Source organism: Trematomus bernacchii, unplaced genomic scaffold (assembly GCF_902827165.1).
Source record: "Trematomus bernacchii unplaced genomic scaffold, fTreBer1.1, whole genome shotgun sequence".
Classification (NCBI taxonomy): domain Eukaryota; kingdom Metazoa; phylum Chordata; class Actinopteri; order Perciformes; family Nototheniidae; genus Trematomus; species Trematomus bernacchii.
The window spans coordinates 407,391-426,610 of NW_022987998.1; the positions used below are offsets into that span (position 1 = coordinate 407,391).

Sequence of the window (19,220 nt, forward strand, 5' to 3'; positions counted from 1 at the left end):
TACACGCAACAAAGTACACAAACTGCATCAGTAATAAAGCAGTTAAGACGGAGCAGTGTGTCAAACATCTTGGACTCACCCTGGATAAGAAACTAATTTTAGAACAACACACTTCATCCGTAAATACTGTGAACAGACGCTGTCATCTGAGAACTCAAAGAACTTTCTGTTGTTCCAACTATAGGCTATTTTTCAGGAAAGCATGCTTAGTAACAAATGTCATATGTATGAGTATGCTTGTGTTTTAACCGGTGTATATATGTATATCTAGATGAACACCAAAGCATATTTTTTTATGTAATTCCACCTAAAGTAGGAAACCTATCTCACCTGCTTTCATGAGAGTGTTTGCTTGACATGGTGGAGACAGTGTTCTGCCCGGCTTTCTTCTTTGATTTCTCTTGACGGAAAACAACTCTCCATTGCCGTCATAACAGATATAAAACAAGAAAGAACATCAGAAGTATGTATTTCTCGACAAACTGATGATCATTTGTCCTAACAACTCCCCCTATTTACTTTCCCTCACTCGCTTGGAGTTATGCATGGCAGGAAAACAAGATGCCACAGCCAAGTTAGGATCATGGCTGTCTGTGAAATGTATGGGTTTAAGCCATTTCCATCTACATCGTGTCTCATTAAGGAGCAATAGATGAACATCGTGGAAGACAACTCTTTGGCATCAAAACATACAGTATCAACTTTTTCCCCTAAGCCCTAGATTCCACCGGGTCCGTCTGCGCCGCGTTACGGCTGCGCTGCGGCGTTCACCACGATCGCGGCCACTCTAGTCAATGGGTGCTATTCCACCAGACGCGCCGCGTTACGGCTAGAAGCGTCCCAGAAGCGTCTCCGTGCTGGGCTCCGCTAAAAATAGGATGCAAGTCTATTTTTGACGCGAGGCGTGTGTACACACTTTCCTGTGCCTCACTGCTTATATTTTAGTCACCTAGCAAAATGGAAGAGGGATATCATTAAAATGAGTAAGGCTATTGTCGCAACCTTATTTAAGCAAAATAAGCGATGTTTTCCATCTTCTACAATGTATATGTTTACAAAAATGTTTCTAGAATATATATTTCAAATGTGTGCTCCGCGTTAATACTTAAATGAAGCTCTCCCTAAACTTGTATCCAGAATCCAGCCAGTGTGACGTTTTAAAGGTCCCCTATTATACTGTTTTTCATCAATATATTATAGGTCCAACAAACTACTGTTTGACATCATGGTTCAGTTTATTCCCTGGTGTATATCCCCGAGTTCTGTAAACAGTATAAAAAAAAAGAATAGGGATACATTTTATTTTTATTTTGCACAGACAGTATTGATAGTGTCAAGGACAGAAACAGTCCTCCCTCTGCAGAATGAGGGAGCATTTTGCCCGCTGGCAGCTCTGGTATAGTGTTATTTTCATTATAAAATGCCCTGGCAATTTCGTCTGGAGCGACCCCATTACACTGACTGGGACTGTGACCCCCACAGTGTGATGGTTTAGCACCAGTACATGAACCTTTACGGCCGTCACACAAGTCACCATCCACTTCACAGAATTATAATTAAGCCTGCTGGTGGTGGATGCACACACATTTTATTATTCCTGACTAAATACAAAGCAACACCACAAACCCTGAGTATTTCAAACATAAACCTTGAAATTGAATATTTGTTTTACCAGTATGCTAATGAACCATTTACATGGAGGACATTTTCACATATCAGTATTTTATGCTGGCTTCCAGTCTTTGCTTTTTGCGAACAGAGCCATTGTTAATGTTGTTAGTAACACCTGTTGTCTGCTGTGAACAAAAGTCCTGTTGCATTAGAATTTTAGAGCGTTACAATCCAAGCTTGAACTTGGGGTCTAAATATAATCAAACACCTCGAAAGCATAAAGGCAAAAAGACTTCTTGGAAGGTTAACACTGACCACTTTGGGTTATATTTCAAAGCAGTCAGCATGAGAAGCGTCAACTCAAAATAAAGCTTGTGATGATGTAGAAGTAGCTCAATGATGTGTGATGGATGCACCACTACCTCCAAAAACCGCAGGAAGATCTGCTTCACAGCACCAAATCCTGGGAGACTCAGAACTTTTATGGTAATAGACTTAAATAATATGCTTAACCGACTGCTGTTTATTATCTGACAGTTGCAAGTCATTTGCATTTGTCAAATAAAGCCTAACTGAGAATGACGTGAAGAAGTCAGGACCGTGTTTGACAGTTTTGAACAGAAAACAAATCACAAAGTATTTGACTTGGCCCTTGGCAGAAGTAAACATGTTAGGATAGAGGAAAACAGAGTTTGGCAAGCACTTTAAACCTTAAGCAGATCAAAAGCTGGTGCAAAATGTCAACTACTATATTTGTTTTAAAAGTGCCAGCACTGAGACTGATTGATGATTTTGGAAAAGCCTTTCTCACTTCTCTATTACCCCTTTTTTAATTGACTGTTTCGAAACGTAGTGCCTAAATAAAGGGTGTGGAATGTGGAGTTTCTCGCATATTAAATTGGTGATGCTACCAAAGCCATTCTGACTAATGTATGACAAGATTAAGAGCCAATCAAAATAGAACTTATATGTGTTTAATATAAGAATGCAACACAATGTATATAATACTCCATTGTGTCAAGACAAGGCAGAAGTATGGCATATTGATTATTCGCCATAAAGGGCTACCACAAGGATATCAAATGGGGAATCATTCAAAGTATGGTGAATGATAAATAATATGTCACACACATGCCTGGTTAATGTTGTGCAACGTTTACAGATGGAGCCTCTTATTTTGGACCCCAGCATACAGCTTCCTGCCGACTGCCAGCCAGTTGCCAGCCAGTTGCCTGCCAAAGACCAGTATTCAGGAATGTTAGGCCCTCCCACTATTCTCCAATTTCAGGGTTTAACCAGGAGATGGCGCTATATATTAAATAACTAAGACTTAGTTTTTCACAATAGAAAATGCAGATATTATATAAAAAACTAAAGTTAAAATCTTGTTTTTAATGCCCCAAGAGCAATAACATCTTGTCACAAGCTTTTTGGAAGAAAAAGACTGACTCAAGAGACCTGTAGTTGACTAATTACAGGCCTCAATAAAGTTCTGCCATTGGTTGTGAAAAACAACGGTGGACATAGTGGAAAGTGAAATTGACATTGTCGAATTTAATAAAAATACAAAATAATGTATCTGTGTACGTGTTTTACTATGTGATCTGCACTTATCAAACATCTAATTAAGGCGAGACACCCCAGGTGAATAGGGTATTTTTAACTTAAAGATATCAGCTAAATATTTCTCCAGTTAATTACTTACAATAAGGCAATTGTTTTTTGTATTACAAGTTTTCTGAAATAGCATGTTTAAATATCCAAATGAACCATTATCTCATGAAATATGCGCATATTTTAACACATTTCAGGAACCGAAATCTGAACTTTGGATAAAGCCAGGATCAAAATTATTGTTTCATTTTGTAGTCATATTAGTATCTAAGGCTTTTACAGAAGGGATTTTGGATATCTCTTTGTATCACTCCATAAATCAGAAAATACTGTCAACAGCCCTAAAATATCAATTTTCACCATGTTTTTAGGTATAAAATGTTATATAATTCAGGCTATGAATTATATATGACCAAACCCTTCTGTAAAAGCCTTCATAATATTGATAGGAATATAACTGGAAGGTTTGGTGTATGTAACTGCTGAGTGATTCTACAATTTAGGGTACATTCCATGTCCATTGATGTCCATTGATGATAATTATAATTATTCTAACTATTTTCTTCAAAAATATCATATTTTGCCTATTATTGGAAAGCATGTTATAATATCACACAAACATTATGTGCATCCTATGCTTTATTTAGCTTGAAATGTGTCATGATGTTCTTAAATTGTCAGTTTTTGCTATGTCCGTTTTTCAGTTGAGGGTGTCTTGGATTCAAAATAATGAATAAAAACCATTAAAGTAAATTTAAAAAATGATTCATTTATTTCAAAAGTCTAAATACTAAAGAATAATAACATATTTTTAATTGATTTCACCCTTTAAATAATTTAAATATCTTAATATATGAATGTCCGCAAAAGTTCTGTCAACTATGTTACTAACAGAACTTCCCCCTTTAACTCAAAAATTGTTTGTCCCAATACCATGTCACCAGCATCACATGATGCCATGTTCCTCTTTGGCAGACATTTTGAACACACTGTGGTGATTGTCCTCTACATTTTTACAATATTTTATGTATAATAGCACATGGTCAATTAATATACTCATTGACAATCAACAATGTTACGTACATTGTTATGGTTTACAATTGTTTAATGATTTTAATTCAATTATATGTGCAAATGTGATGTTAACCTGTTCAAGAAAATGACATGTGGTCATCCAGGCAAGGCCTACCATTGAAATGATGGGTCAAAATAGGGAAATTGTCAACTAGGTTACCTGTCAACTGAGTTACCCAGTACTGTAATAACTGCAGTAACTTAGTTGACAGGTAACCTAGTTGACAATTTGTACGACATGTAGACGTCATTACACATCATTATCAATGGAATTTTGCACTTCTGCCTTGAAATTAACATAGTGCTGATGGTTAATAATGTGTCCAGTCAACTATGTTATTTGCGTCAAATGTTTGACTTTCATTGTCAACTATGTTGCACCTCATTTTTTCAAATTTAAAATATCTAAAATAGTGCTTCTGATATCCTTTATAGTATAATGTATATCTACACAGGTTGGAGTTTTACATGACATCTCTTAAAACTATCAAAATGACCTGTATGGTAGTTTTATAATACAAAATATCCCTAAACTTAATGACAGTGCTGAACATATCACATGAAAAAACAAAACTTTAATACAATTATTTTTTAAACTTTAAAAAATCTTTGGATATATGGTAGAATAGACTCAAGAGCCTTTCAAATTTGATTTTACTTGAAGTGCAGGACTTAATCAAATGATTGTAATGACATCAAGTTTGTCCGTAACATAGTTGACAAACTGAGTAGTGAAAACATCCTTTCCCTTAAAATAAAAAAATATATAAAAATGTTTAAGCTTTGCAACTAGTGGATATGTTACACTGAGGAATATACTAACTTGAACCACTGATTGTTCTATCTATACATTTTATTTGGCATTAGTAAATAATTATGCACATTTACAGATATTTTACATGATATGAGTGATAACACGTGTTATAAGGGCTATTTCGCACAATAGGTGTGCCTTGAGATTTTTACTTGTCCTTTGGTGTGCCTTGGGCACAAAAAGTTTGGGAACCACTGCTGTAGAGAAATGTAAACGTTCACCATCCCCCACCCGCCTACTGTATGTTGCTTTTTGACATGTAAATGGTTAACTACCCTCCTCTGAGTGAATACCTGTTGTACCTGTCCGGGGCTAAGCCCATAGGACGATGCTCTGATGTCATCACCCTCGCACATTGGTCATATGTTTACAAAAAACGATGTTAACACTTTCTCGTTCTTAATATATGCTATATTTAGGGTCGATATGTGTTGAATTTACTTTAAAATAGCAGATCACTGTGATTCACTTCTCCGCGGCTCCTCCGTGCAGAGAGGCCCCCCCCCCGTTGACAATTCACGAGCGTCTAACTCTCTCCCCCCTGTGAAGAGATATCACAGGGGGGGGTTGGGACACACACATTCCGATGGCCAATTCGTTTTAAACAAAGAGTGGGGTGGGGGGCTGGTGAACGGTATGGTCAATGTTTGTAAACACTGTGACATTTTGACTTTATTTGATCATTTCAGTTAAAAACTAACGTTCATATTTCATATTACTGTTTTGCCTGGCTGGACCTGTAATTTACAGGAAAGGAGTGCACGCTACTAAAGAGACACGCTACCATGGAAACCAAACAATGGTGTTGCTGTATTGAAGTCCGAGTGGAAACAGTCATATTTGGAGCGTTATGTTAGAATGAAACAGCGAGGTCGTGACTCACAAAAAAAAAGTGTTACTTCACTAACTGTAAGCTTGTCACTCAGAGTAACCTACAGTTAACTTAACTGTTGGAAAAGAAAGATCAGAGTTAGGAGTGTGAACACACAGCTGAGAGCTGCCGTTTCATTCTGACTGTTTAAAAAACGGTAACAACGGACTATTTTTCTTAGCGGATGCATATAAATTTAAATCAATACATAGAACTATGTTTTAAATCAATAAAAATATTTTCTAAATCCATAAAAGCATTTTAATTAATATTGGGAGTCATGTCGTTACTTTGTTGAGAATGTGGCCATGTAATAAGCGGGATAATTTGCAGCGACTTGGTCATTATGGGGAAAAATAACACCCAGGGATCAAGATCCCTCCGCGACGCGGAGGGATCAGTAATTTTTAGTGAATTACTGAGTTTAGGCACGTTAATAACATTTTAATGAAGTTGAATACAGTATATTCATATTTGTCAGTGATTTCATGTCAATTCGGCGAACATAAACGATTAAATTAGGATTAAAAATCGAGAGCCGGCTGCTGTTCGTTACGGTAACCCAACTAGGACACTTGACACAGTGGCTTTTGGCAAAGCACACAAAGAAAACAAAAAAAAACCGAGAGAGATGAATTATTGTTATTACAACGTGACTTCACTATTATTTAACAACTATTTTTATTGGGTTCTTTTATTTGGGGTTAAGTACATTGTCAGAATAAGTGAGAAATGGATTTAACTTCTGTTAGACAGCTATCATACTGAATAAATATTTATGCAAAAATGTATGGCATTAATAATGTATATCTAATTACATTTAAAAATGTATGGCATTAATAATGTATATCTAATTACATTAACTGTGAATGTCTTTCATTTTATTTAAAATGAAATAAAATTACATAAAACATTTTCCATAAAAAAGTTGATTCAAGAACAAATCAGTACTTTTCTTATATGACTATTATTGCTAAATTTGAAAGGTCTTTACCAGCTTTGGAATTATATATATATATATATATATATATATATAGCACCTTCTGCCATCCCATCTCTCCTGACATATGGATCTTAACAAAGATCCGCTATACATTAGTACCAGATATACTGTACACGGACATTTTAGTGAACCAGACCAGCTGTTTCCGCCGGGTCTTCGCTTCCCGGGCATCACGTTGTTTACAAGTGTGTTCAGATGCTAAATGACAAGTGCAAGTGACAATTGTTGTCGTCTTCTCTGTGAACGTTTTTTTTCTCCGTTATTTTGCCATTTTCAGATTTAAATTTCGAGCGGAAAGCTAACCAGGAAGTAATAATTACTTAAGCGGAGAACGGAGAAAGTAAACGTTACAGCAGGCATAACAACAGCCGGTGTTTATTTTATTATAATATTCAAGAACAAATCAGTACTTTTCTTATATGACTATTATTGCTAAATTTGAAAGGTCTTTACCAGCTTTGGAATTATATATATATATATAGCACCTTCTGCCATCCCATCTCTATATATAATATCTATCCGTGACATATGGATCTTAACAAAGATCCGCTATACATTAGTACCAGATATACTGTACACGGACATTTTAGTGAACCAGACCAGCTGTTTCCGCCGGGTCTTCGCTTCCCGGGCATCACGTTGTTTACAAGTGTGTTCAGATCGTTCAGATGCTAAATAAAAGTTTAGCTTGTACTTTTGATACCCCGCCTCTCGGCACCACAACATCCAGTTTACTGTATTTCACATGAGCGATGTCGAACATTGAAAAGTCCTTATAAAATCTCTGTTATTAGATCAGTACTTTTCTTATATGACTATTATTGACTTGAACACTGAGAATGTATTTATTAACTTCAGACATTTGAAATATTTGAAATCAGATGAAAACAAACTGTAACGGACCCTGCCGTGTTATCTATGATTACTATGCCTTACTGTACATTCATAATTTCAGCCGGAGGTAGGTGGTAGGCGTTGCGGAGGAGCAGATTGCGAGTGAGGTGCCTGTTCTAAACGAACTATTCCAGCTGTTATAAAGCATTAAATAAAAAGTAAGCAAGGAATACAGAATGTTTCGTTACGTAACTTTGTTGAGAATGTGGCCATGTACATGTAATACATGGGATCATTTGCAGCGACTTGGTCATTGTGGGGAAAAATAACACCCATCCTGATCGTTTCAATGAAGTTGAATACAGAATATTCATATTTGTCAGTGATTTCATGTCAATTCGGTGAACATAAACATCAATGATGATGATTAAATTAGGATTAAAAATCGGGAGAGCCGGCTCGTTCGTTTTTTCCGACTAAACAACATCTATTATTTAGAAGTTGATTTCACATGACTCCAGTGTGGAACCCCACTGCACCCCCTGGTGGATCAATGATCCATTGCAGCTGGCTTCACAATAATTGAATGTATTTATCATGGGGGCGGTATCAAGTCTGACTGGGGGCCGGCCGGCCATCACGGAACGTGCATGAACCGATCACGACCCTCGCACTTTAAACTGTCCAAAATAAGACGCTTCATCTGTATAAGTGTGGTCACGTTCTATCCACTTTGGGATCTGGGCGCAGCTGCTTCTGCAAGAGTTTTCTACTTTCGCTATGAACCGTTGCTTCTTGCATACATCTTGGTTCTTGGAGATGACTGGGCAGATTGTTGGTACTCCAGTGGAACTATTTTCAGTGCTGAGAGTCTGCGACGCTGCAGTGGAAACCCCAAAATGGATCTGCTTTGGCATCTGCTCAAACTGGAACTGCCTCGTTGGAAAAGGGGTTTATATGAGCTGAATCTCCTGCAAATAGTGAACAGGTCAATTCAACCATGCTTTGTGAATTGGGTGTGCAAACCTACTGTAGGTGTGTGATCAGACTTTATACCACCTACATAGCATAGTAGAGTCTGATTTCGAGGCAAAGTAGCAGCACAAAGACACAGCCATTGAAACTTTTCTGAAATGCTTTTAGGATGGAAGAGTGGTATTTACTTGTTACTCATTAAAGAGAAGACAAAAACACCGGAAACAAGTAAGAATCAAATAATTTCATGCTGACCTTTGTTCCCTGTATTTTCTGCCTAAACTAAATATTGAGTACTATGACTTTGTGTAACTTTATGTTAACTTGCCCAATTATTTCTTCCCACTTTAAATGGTGGGGTTGTTTATGTGTATGTATAAACTATCCAATTAAAGCTCAGAGTTGACACTTTAACCTCATTATCATTGAGCTTGAGCACAGACTCAAACAACAGAAATGTAATATGTGTGGCTGTGACTTTGTGGTATCTGTTGCTTCTTTAACCAACTCTCGCCAGGAGGAGACATATGTTTTTCAGTGTGGCATCTCTAGTTTATTCATACACAAGTGCTTAAATCACATGGACTGCCAGAAAACTATTTCACTGGGTCAGTCGTTTGTTTTAATCCCACAGACAGACAGACAGACAGACAGACAGACAGACAGACAGACAGACAGACGAACGGAAAAAACTAACGGAGAAACTAAAATTGCTATAAATCATGACCTTCTTGGGGTAGGTAATATCTTTTTAATATTATATTCAAAATAAAAAATTGTGGGTGATGAAGTCCTGTGGTGATGACTTGAATCAAACCAAATGAGTAATATGAATGTGACAATGACCATGCAAAATAAAAATAAAGATGAATAGAAATGTTTGTTAATTGCATTGCATTTCAGTCATTCAGTCACACAAATTACTTGTTTAGCTTACATCATTCAGGTGTCCCATTCTGGAGTAAGGTAACATGTCTTCTTCTCCTACAGAGGTGAAGATGAGAAGCACAAATGTACATTTAGAGACAGAGAGATAAGCCCACTGCTACTGTGTCTAAAAGACCCTTAAATGGTTTGAACTGCCTAATTAATGGCAGATTCATATTACCCACAGTTGTACAGTTTGTCTGAACAGGACACCCATGGTGAACATTTTGTACTTCCTTTTAGTGTCAGTAATACACAGTTTACTGGTATCCAAAGATCAGCCTCAACCAGGTTTAACCGAACCATTTCTGATATCTGGGACACAGCGAAATGGGACCGGTTTTTGGCCATTGTGTCAGACAGTTATTTTCTGGGCCAACCCAGGATTTATTTTTTAAGTTATTTCGATTTGATTCATATTCTAGTGTCGAACATCCTTTTAAATCCAACCCAATTTGACTCTTGCTCAGTGTGGATTATCCCTGTAATACTCTGGCTGTTGCAGTCGCAGGAAGAAATGGATAAAAACTCCAGTTGAACTGTGCAGTTTAAAAAAGAGAAAGGTGTATAACGTTACATAGATCTTATTCAGTCTTAAAGTGTATTAATACATTTCATTCGAGCCACTAGAGAGGGCAGGCCGGGCAGAATGGAAAAAAAGCACATGATCATTACCTAGAGGAGAGTTAGTGGAAAACAAACGTTTCACTTCATCACACCGAAGCTGCCTGGCCGCTGGTCTCAGTCAGACCTCATTTCACGTTTCAAAAGTCTGAATGAGAGTATGTGTGTGTGTGGTTTTTTGTGTGTGTGTGTGTGAGAGAGAAAGCTTGAACCATAGAAAGTTGAATTGTATCCCGCGGGAGAGGAAGAGAAAGAGCTAACCCGATGCCCTCAGAGGAAATGAGCCCGTCAGAATTTGCATGTGTGTGTGTGAGTGTATGTGTGTGTTATTGGGTGTGTGTGTCCAGTCATGGCCATGGTGGTCAGTTCAGGTCAATCTACGAACTCAGCCATTGGCCTCTCTTAGCTTCTTCTCCCTCTTTTTCTCGTGACTATTGTCGAAAAAAGACACGATGCGAAAGATGGTTTTGGAACAAGAGTAGAAACGTACAAATACGTTCTGATGATTGGAAAATCATGGAAACAGAGGAAGCAGAGAGGAAGAGGAAGATGTGCTTGCTGCAGCTCAGGCTCTCAGGTGTGATTTGTGAGGCGAGCGCAGAGCGTTTCATCTGAATTCAGTCAGGGTTCTCCGGAGAAGACATTGATCAGAATGAGATGTGAAGCGTGGCGATGGAGAGGATGAATGAGAAGCAGAGAGATAGAGGGGGGTGGGGGGGCGGAGGAGCTGTTAGGGAAGGGGTGAAATGAGGGGGGAAGGGATGCAGGAGATGAAGTGGTGCCTATTATTCATATTCTCCAGTAATGCCTCAGAAAAAAAGAAAAAAGAAAATCTTTATTCACTCGCTTTTTTCTTGAATAATGAAAGTTATCCCTCAGTGTGTTCAGTCCCGCTCGCTCTGCTTGACTTTTAATGATGCTACATTGGTTTCTCTGACTTTTTAATAATCATTGGTATGGCGCTCTACCAAAGTTCATCTTGGTATTATTCATGTGGTCCTGGAGAGGATTGTTCCAACGCACTTCTTAGTGCGTTGGAACAATACGTCCCCCTCGTCCTCTGTTACTTGCTATACAGGGTTCCGCCTTTGAAAGACCCAACGTATGCCTCAGTTCATTTCATTTGGGAGACTATACGATGGAGCATGCTGATTCATTTTCATCTAGGCTTTGGGGGTTAAGAAAAGAAAATGTCTATAGATGGAACATTTTCTTGAGTATAATATGCAGAGAAAATGACACAATGCACAGTACAGCCCCACCTAAAAAGAGGAAAAAGTATGAAAGAAAAACAATACTTTCTATAAATAATTGAAAATGTCTTATTGGCATGCCAACCTAAGACGAATTGAAGCATGAATGTAGCACTCTTTTGGGTGTCCTTGAACAGAATCACTCATTTTTTTATAAGATTATGTGTCAGGCAAAGAGAAGTTATTTCCTGGTGAATATCTCAGCTGTCAACCGACTTCTTTTGAACCACCTGACACCCAGCATGACTTCATCGCTATTCCCAGGTGTCTCCCTACTGTTTGACTCCCTTCTTCGTCTCCTGCACCCCCCATCCTTCTCCCACTGCATGTCTCATTGTCTTTTAATGTCTAGGAATTGAAGGATCCATTATCCTGTGCTCGGAAGGAACCAGCAGACCTACATTAAGGAGAGACCCCGTTGACCGGACTCCATCTCTTATTTACATCTGTCCATCAATTAATAATGCATTTGTGTTTTATAATATAGATACGCATAGTGCACTTCATTCAGTCACAGTGAGCTTAAAACGATACATTACAATAGATTCCAATGAAGCCAAAATATTCAGGATTTGTCTAAAAACAAACCCTTCTGAACTTCTTACATTATAATGTCAAATGGTACACAGTACACACCACATGAACAATTTTTTATTTAAGCAACATTTTAAGTATAAATATTGTAATCAGAACTTTCTGATATGTTATGACATTGTAACATATACTCTCTAAAGGGTAAGGCTTGCATTATTCTGTATTGTATGCTGTTTTTCTTTAGCCCACCTGATAAAACCTTGAATTTGTACGATGAGATCAGAAATATTTCGACATAAGATTCAAAGTTTAAGACCAAAAAACGATGCTTTCCGCCTTCCTGCTTCAATTATGGTCACCTATTGTGCAAAATCCACTTTTTCATATATTTTATACATCAACATGTGTCCCCTCTGCGTAAAGAGACTCTGAAGGTTTCAGGAAAAAAGATTCTCTCTCTTTTTGTCCTGATCCATTTATATAAAAACCTGTCTGAAAATGAGCTGATCAGATTTTGGCCACTTTGTGATGTCATAACGATTTTTTGGCTTGTGTAACCATTAGCCAATCACCAACCAAGGTTTTTTGTACCTTGACTGTATGTATTGATTCAGTGCAATTAAAAAAAAATAGTGGCTCAATTTGCACATGGGCTCAATCCAGACTTTTTACTAGGGAACTGGCAGAATAAAGTCCTTTTAAAGTCTGTCTAATTTCAGTGCCACATGTCTCAAAAGGAGATACAAATCAGGCACTTAGATCCACATCCACACCTTTTTTGTTGGACGGATCAACTGTCATGTAAGACTGAACACAAAGAATGCGGAAGAGAGTATTTATAGATACGCTTTATGATAAACCGTAGGCCACATCCAATCATTTCAATCGGACACATCGCTGTCCGTGTTTTATTGAATCTCCGCATGGCTGCACATACTCTCAGTAGCATAATAGCCAAGGAAAACCAATGAATAGAAGCATTAATCTTCGATTTGACTCTCTACAGTGATGAATTAAATCCGGTAGTTCTGAATGGAAAAAACACGTCCACTATTTACAGATGGAGCATCTTATTTCAGACAGTTTGAAACGCGAGGGTCGTGATTGGCCCGTGATCGGTTCGTGATGAAGAGCCGGCCCCCAGTCTGACTTGATACCGCCCCCGTGATAAATAAATGTAATTATTGTGAAGCCAGCTGCAATGGATCATTGATGCATTGGGGTGCAGTGGGGTTCCACACTGGAGCTCATGTGAAATCAACTTCGATACAGTAAGCTGGATGTACAGTATGTCTGGTACTAATGTATAGCGGATCTTTGTTAAGATGCATATGTCACGGATAGGATCATAGTCTGTGCTAAATAACACATGTAATCATTTACAAAACATCACCATGTTGTTATTTAACAAAATAATGTTGTTTAGTCGAAAAAAACGAACGAGAGGAAATGCAGCCGGCTCTCCCGATTTTTAATCCTAATTTAATCATCATCTTCACCACGATCATTTATGTTTATGTTCGCCGAATTGACATGAAATCACTGACAAATATGAATATTCTGTATTCAACTTCATTAAAACGATCAGGACCCTGGGTGTTATTTTTCCCCACAATGAGAAATAGTCAGAAAAGCAGAAAAAGAACACTCAAACCGAGAGATGAGTTATTATTACAACGTGACTTCACTATTATTTAACAACTGTTTTTATTGGGTTCTTTTATTTGGGGTTAAGTATAGGTGAATTGCACTAATGTGGGGTTGATTGCAGTGTTAATTTTGGCAGCTGTTTTTGATTTAGTCTTAGTCTTAGTCTTTAGACGAAAATGGTTATTAGTTTTAGTCACATTTTAGTCATTTCTATCCTTCATAGTTTTAGTCTAGTTTTAGTCGACGAAAACTCAAAACGTTTTAGTCTAGTTTTAGTCGACGAAAACTCAAAACGTTTTAGTCTACTTTTAGTCGATGAAAAATTACATTTTAGTCAACTTTTAGTCAAAATGTTTTCTCTCTTTAAACCAATTCAGTTAGGCAAATACAGGTATCTGACATTGTAATCAAGGTGACAGCATCAAGTGTTGAAATTCGTAAAGCAACATTTCACTCTCTTAACACTTTACTTGTGTAATATCTAGGGATGGGTATCGTTAAGGTTTTCTACGGTACTACTAGTCTTATCAATACTGCTTATCGATCCGGTACTTTAACGGTATTCTTGTATTTACTTTTTGTTATTTTTTAAAGGAAAAAACTAACAAATTGTTAACCGAATTAATTGCTTTATTTAAATGTGAAATAAATGAAATATATATATAATTATGTTAAAATATTGTACTGTACTTGAGTAAAATGTTGAGGTACTTGTACTTTACTGGAGTATTTAAATGTTTTGCTACTGTGTACTTCTACTCCACTACATGTATTTAATACCTTTAGTTACTTTACAGATGTGGATGAATGATGTGAAATATAATCAAGTGTTAACTCAGACTTTAGTAAATTCACAAGCTACCCTGCAGTATACAAAGTCCTTCAAACTAGCTGCACCTTTACTAGCTTTGAGAACACTTTAATGATCAATCATTATAAAACATATCATATATTATTCTGAAATGGACCAATCTGCACAATGACTACTTTTACTGTTGCTACTTTAAATATATTTTGATGATCATACTTTGACTTGAGGAACTCTTCCTACACTATGGTATTTTTTTACTTAGCTACAAGATCTGAGTACTTCTCCCACCTCTGCACACCTGATGTGATAACGTTACTCGTAATTGGGGCAACAGAGCTACGAGTTAAGGAAGTCGAAAATTGTGCATTTCTCCGACTGAATATGACGCCTTTTGGCCGGCTGTTTGGACAGACTACTCTACTCGTGTCAACGCGCTAACGCGAAAACATGGCAAACGAGCTTTGTCCACATCGAGTCTTGTAGAGTGTCTCTATACTCTCTGAACGCTCCGTCCCCGGCAGATCTCTGTGTGCCGCTGCAGCGTGTCTGTTAGGCCCCGCCCCCGCACACAGAGAGAGAGGGAGATCGCTCTTCTGGAGTGAAGAGAGCGGAAATAATGATATTGCAAGTTAGAAATGTAAGATGCATTTTGACAGACAAGACGGACACTTGGGGGGAAATACCCTGCATTTTGAATGTCCGATAGTCCACCATTAACACCTTAGTCCCGTCTCGTCTCGTCAACGAAAACTAAATATACATTTCGTCAAATTTTCGTTATCAAGAATCTATTTTTAGCTCGTCATCGTCTCGTCTTAGTCATGTAAAAAAGGTCGTTGACGAACATTTTTCGTCATAGTTTTCGTTGACGAAATTAACACTGGTTGATTGGGAGACCGCCGTCCTCTGTCTTCAATGTTCGACATCGTGTGAAACAGAGGATTTCGACATTCTGTATTCCTTGCTTACTTCCTTAAACCTTTTCTCCTCCTTATCTCTTTCATGACTTTTTATTTAATGCTTTATAACAGCTGTAATAGTTTGTTTAGAAATCCTAGAAACACTTTTACGGCAGCTCTCATTTACGGTAACTCCTTCTGACGTCATAGCTACCCACGTATAATATATAAACAAAGTCTTGGCTTTCAGAATATGAAACTTTTATTTCCAAAATCACACGATAAATACATTTGTGAAGCTTGTAAAGGGAAGATGACAGGCACCTCTCACTCGCAATCTGCTCCTCCGCAGCGCCGCCCACCTCCCTCCGGCTGAAATTATGAATGTACTGTAAGGCATAGTAATCATAGATAACACGGCAGGGTCCGTTACAGTTTGTTTTCATCTGATTTCAAATAAACAAAGTCTTGGCTTTCAGAATATTAAACTTGTTTTGGCAAATTTAGATGATAAATACAACTATGAAGCTTGTAACGGCATAATTACTTAAGCGGAGAACGGAGTAATTTAACGTTACAGCAGGCATAACAACAGCCGGTGTTTATTTTATTATTATATATAGTTGTTATTCATTTGTTTTAAAGCTCAATAAGGAAGATTTAAACTTTCACACACGTTGACCGGCAAAAAACTCTGCCCGGTTCCCTCGGCCCCCACCACGTTGAATAAACAGATGAATTGGCCATAGTTATTTAATATATAAAGACTATATATTATTGAATTACAAGATTAGATATACTTTATTTGATCTAAAATATTGATGTGTTCAAATGCTCTTCTAAACAAAACTGAAAGTCCATGAAAAGCTGTCTTCCTGTTTCTGTGAAGGAAGCGCCAACTCCTGGTTAAATCCTGAAATTGAAAATCTGGCAACGCCCTCTTGGAAAATAGTGGGAGGGCTTAACATTCCCAGATACTGGTCCTTGGCAGGTCTTAGGCAGGTAACTGGCAGGAAGCAGTAAGCTGGAGTCTGAAATAAGATGCTCCATCTGTACAGTATGTCGGCAAATGTGCTTGACTTATATGAAACCGATAAGATAAGATGGACCTTTATTTATCGCTGTAGGGAAATTCACATGTTATGGCAGCAACAGAATAAGAAGAAACACAGATAATACACATGGAATATACATTGGGGAAAAAAGAATACAAGTAAAATAACAAATTAAATAAGAATAAACATGTATTTACAGTATAATAGACATAACAAATAACGGGAGTTAAGCAATGATCCACTGAATGTACATATATACAGATATGTGAGTAATTAAGCATTAACAATGATCCATAAAACACAACCAATGAAGGTTACAGCCATGGCAGATCAGCCCATTTGGTGGACTAAGTGGAATAGATGTGAAGTGCATGGTTAGTTAGTGTAATCCAGTCTGAATGAGGTCCAATCAGTCCAGAACATTGAGCATGGAGTGACCCTCTTACGGTTCAACAACATTCAAATTGAGTGCGTCTGTGTGTATTTGGGTGAGAGTGTGTGTGTGTTTGTCCATGCCCTTGTGCATGCCTACTCTACATGAGTACATGTATGAAATCTCCTTGACCTGTGTCACTCTAACAAGCCAAGGACGGCACATAAGGAAAAACTAAAATACGGTAGACTAGTGCATATTTAATTTACATTTACCGTTCCAGTGCTTTATCAAATTGCTCAACCTCGAGAGTTATAGTTTCCTTTCTGCCTCATCACCATTTAGCCTTATATCAGGAAGTGGTGCAGAAAATAGCTCCAGTTGTTAGACTTAAGCTGTCTACTGTAGTGTAACACATCCTCCCGTTGAATCTGCACTTCGCACCTCAGCATTCTGTTGTTTTCCTGTTTGTTGGTGCGTACGCCCATGTGTTTATTGGCCCGTGTAAACTACATTAGCTAGACATTATTACAGCTGATGTTATGGTTCATTGAGCGATGGTGTTAAATGTACATGTTGGGACAGTTTCTGTGACGGCCTCAGCATCAGTTTCCTGATGAGCTCCTGCCCCCAAATCCGGAAAGATGGCTGACACCTGGTTTGGGTTGACTGCTTACTGATATGTGTGGGTGCCTGAGCTGTCAGTCTCTCTATCTATTCATTGGTTTGTTTGTCTTTTTATTCATACTGAGATCCACACAATCATACACTACACAAACTACTATGCACAGTAAAGTGTTCTATGCCAATTTCAGTTCTCCCAAACTCTTCTCTGGGCTGAGTATTTTTCAATTAAGCTGGTCAAAAACATATCTGCCTGGTGTAACCTAGCAGTGACATGCTTAAATGATTCCTAATATCAAATAGACATTCCTATATCAAAACATGGATAAAGTGTACTGCTTGATTGTATTAATGTAAGTATATATTAATATCTTATTGGTCAATTAGCTAAAACAAACGTGAGAAAATGGTGGCTCGTCCAAGTCAAGTTTTGGTAGTAAGAGTTTTCGTTGCTACTTTTGGAGTTTGACACAGAGTTGTTTTTGTGAGTGCTTTAAACTAATCCCATGTGGGCTATGTTTTGAAATAGAAGGTTTATTTAAAGTATTTTTGCTGGAGAAAAGGAAATTACATTTTAAATTTGGGCTATTTTTTTGCGGGGGGGGGGGGTGGGGGGGGGTGATAAATAGGTAGTGCTAAAATGTTTGGTGTGGCGTCTAACTGGGGTTCTCCTTTGTGAAGCAGAGCATCAGGTTCTACTAGAGTCTGTTGCAGGGTGTGTGGTTAGGGTTAGAGTGATGGAGAAAGTGGCTAGAGCTAATTGTCTCGGTATCAAGTCCATGGTCTTTTGTGTGGTCACTGCAAACAATTTCTCTCCAGTACCACTGCGTTTCATTGAATACGTACCTAACATAAGTATCTGCACAATGACCAGGAAAGTTGTTTAGATAGTTACTCACTCTCATCAGTTAGGTTTAGCATTGGGAGTCTGCATTTCCTGATGCCACTTATTGCAAAATGTTGGTAGCTGATACCTCACTTTGATCATCTCTGTTGCTATATTTTGTGGTTGGTTATGGCTAACATGGTGAACGATTATTTTGTTATTTTAATGACTTGTCAATGTGCCAAGGAGCAGATGGTGAAGATTGCTCAGCATTACTCTGTTGAGCCGTAACCTACAAAGGAAGACCTGACAAGTAATATGAATTAAGGCTAAAGTGCGAGAATGTGGCGTACTGATGAACAGGGGATGTACGAGTATTGTAATTATTTCAATGGCTGGCTTAAAATGTGAACAACAGATCTAATTGGATAGACCATAAAAAAAGTGTTGGAAAAATGAAATACCAAAAGGAACAACTGAAATTAGATTTGCAAATATACAAATATATATGAAAAAGATATAACAGCAATGGATTAACTATTCATATGTTTTGGTTCACCGTAATCACTGTCAAGGATTTAGCTAAGAACCTACTTGATGTTTTGTAATGGGATAGGGTTAGTCACCATGTTTTAATAACTAAGTACAGATGACTCATATAAGTACAGGAGACTGCAGCATACCTCAAAAGGTGCAGCAGTCATGAACATTGCTTTCATGTTAAAGATGGATTAGAGTCAGTTAATTACCCTGCCGGGGGGGGGGGGGGGGGGGGGGAGGGTGGAGAAATAGTTGTCACTACTTTTGACAGAGAGGTTTGACAGCCTGTGCAAAGAGAGGTACACACT

The 19,220-nt window shown here is 37.9% G+C and overlaps 1 protein-coding gene across 1 annotated transcript in view; it reads left to right on the plus strand.

Annotated features, from left to right (window-relative positions):
* The window catches only part of si:ch211-186j3.6 (neural-cadherin), a 437,178-nt gene that overhangs the window by 276,572 nt on the left and 141,386 nt on the right, over positions 1 to 19,220 (plus strand).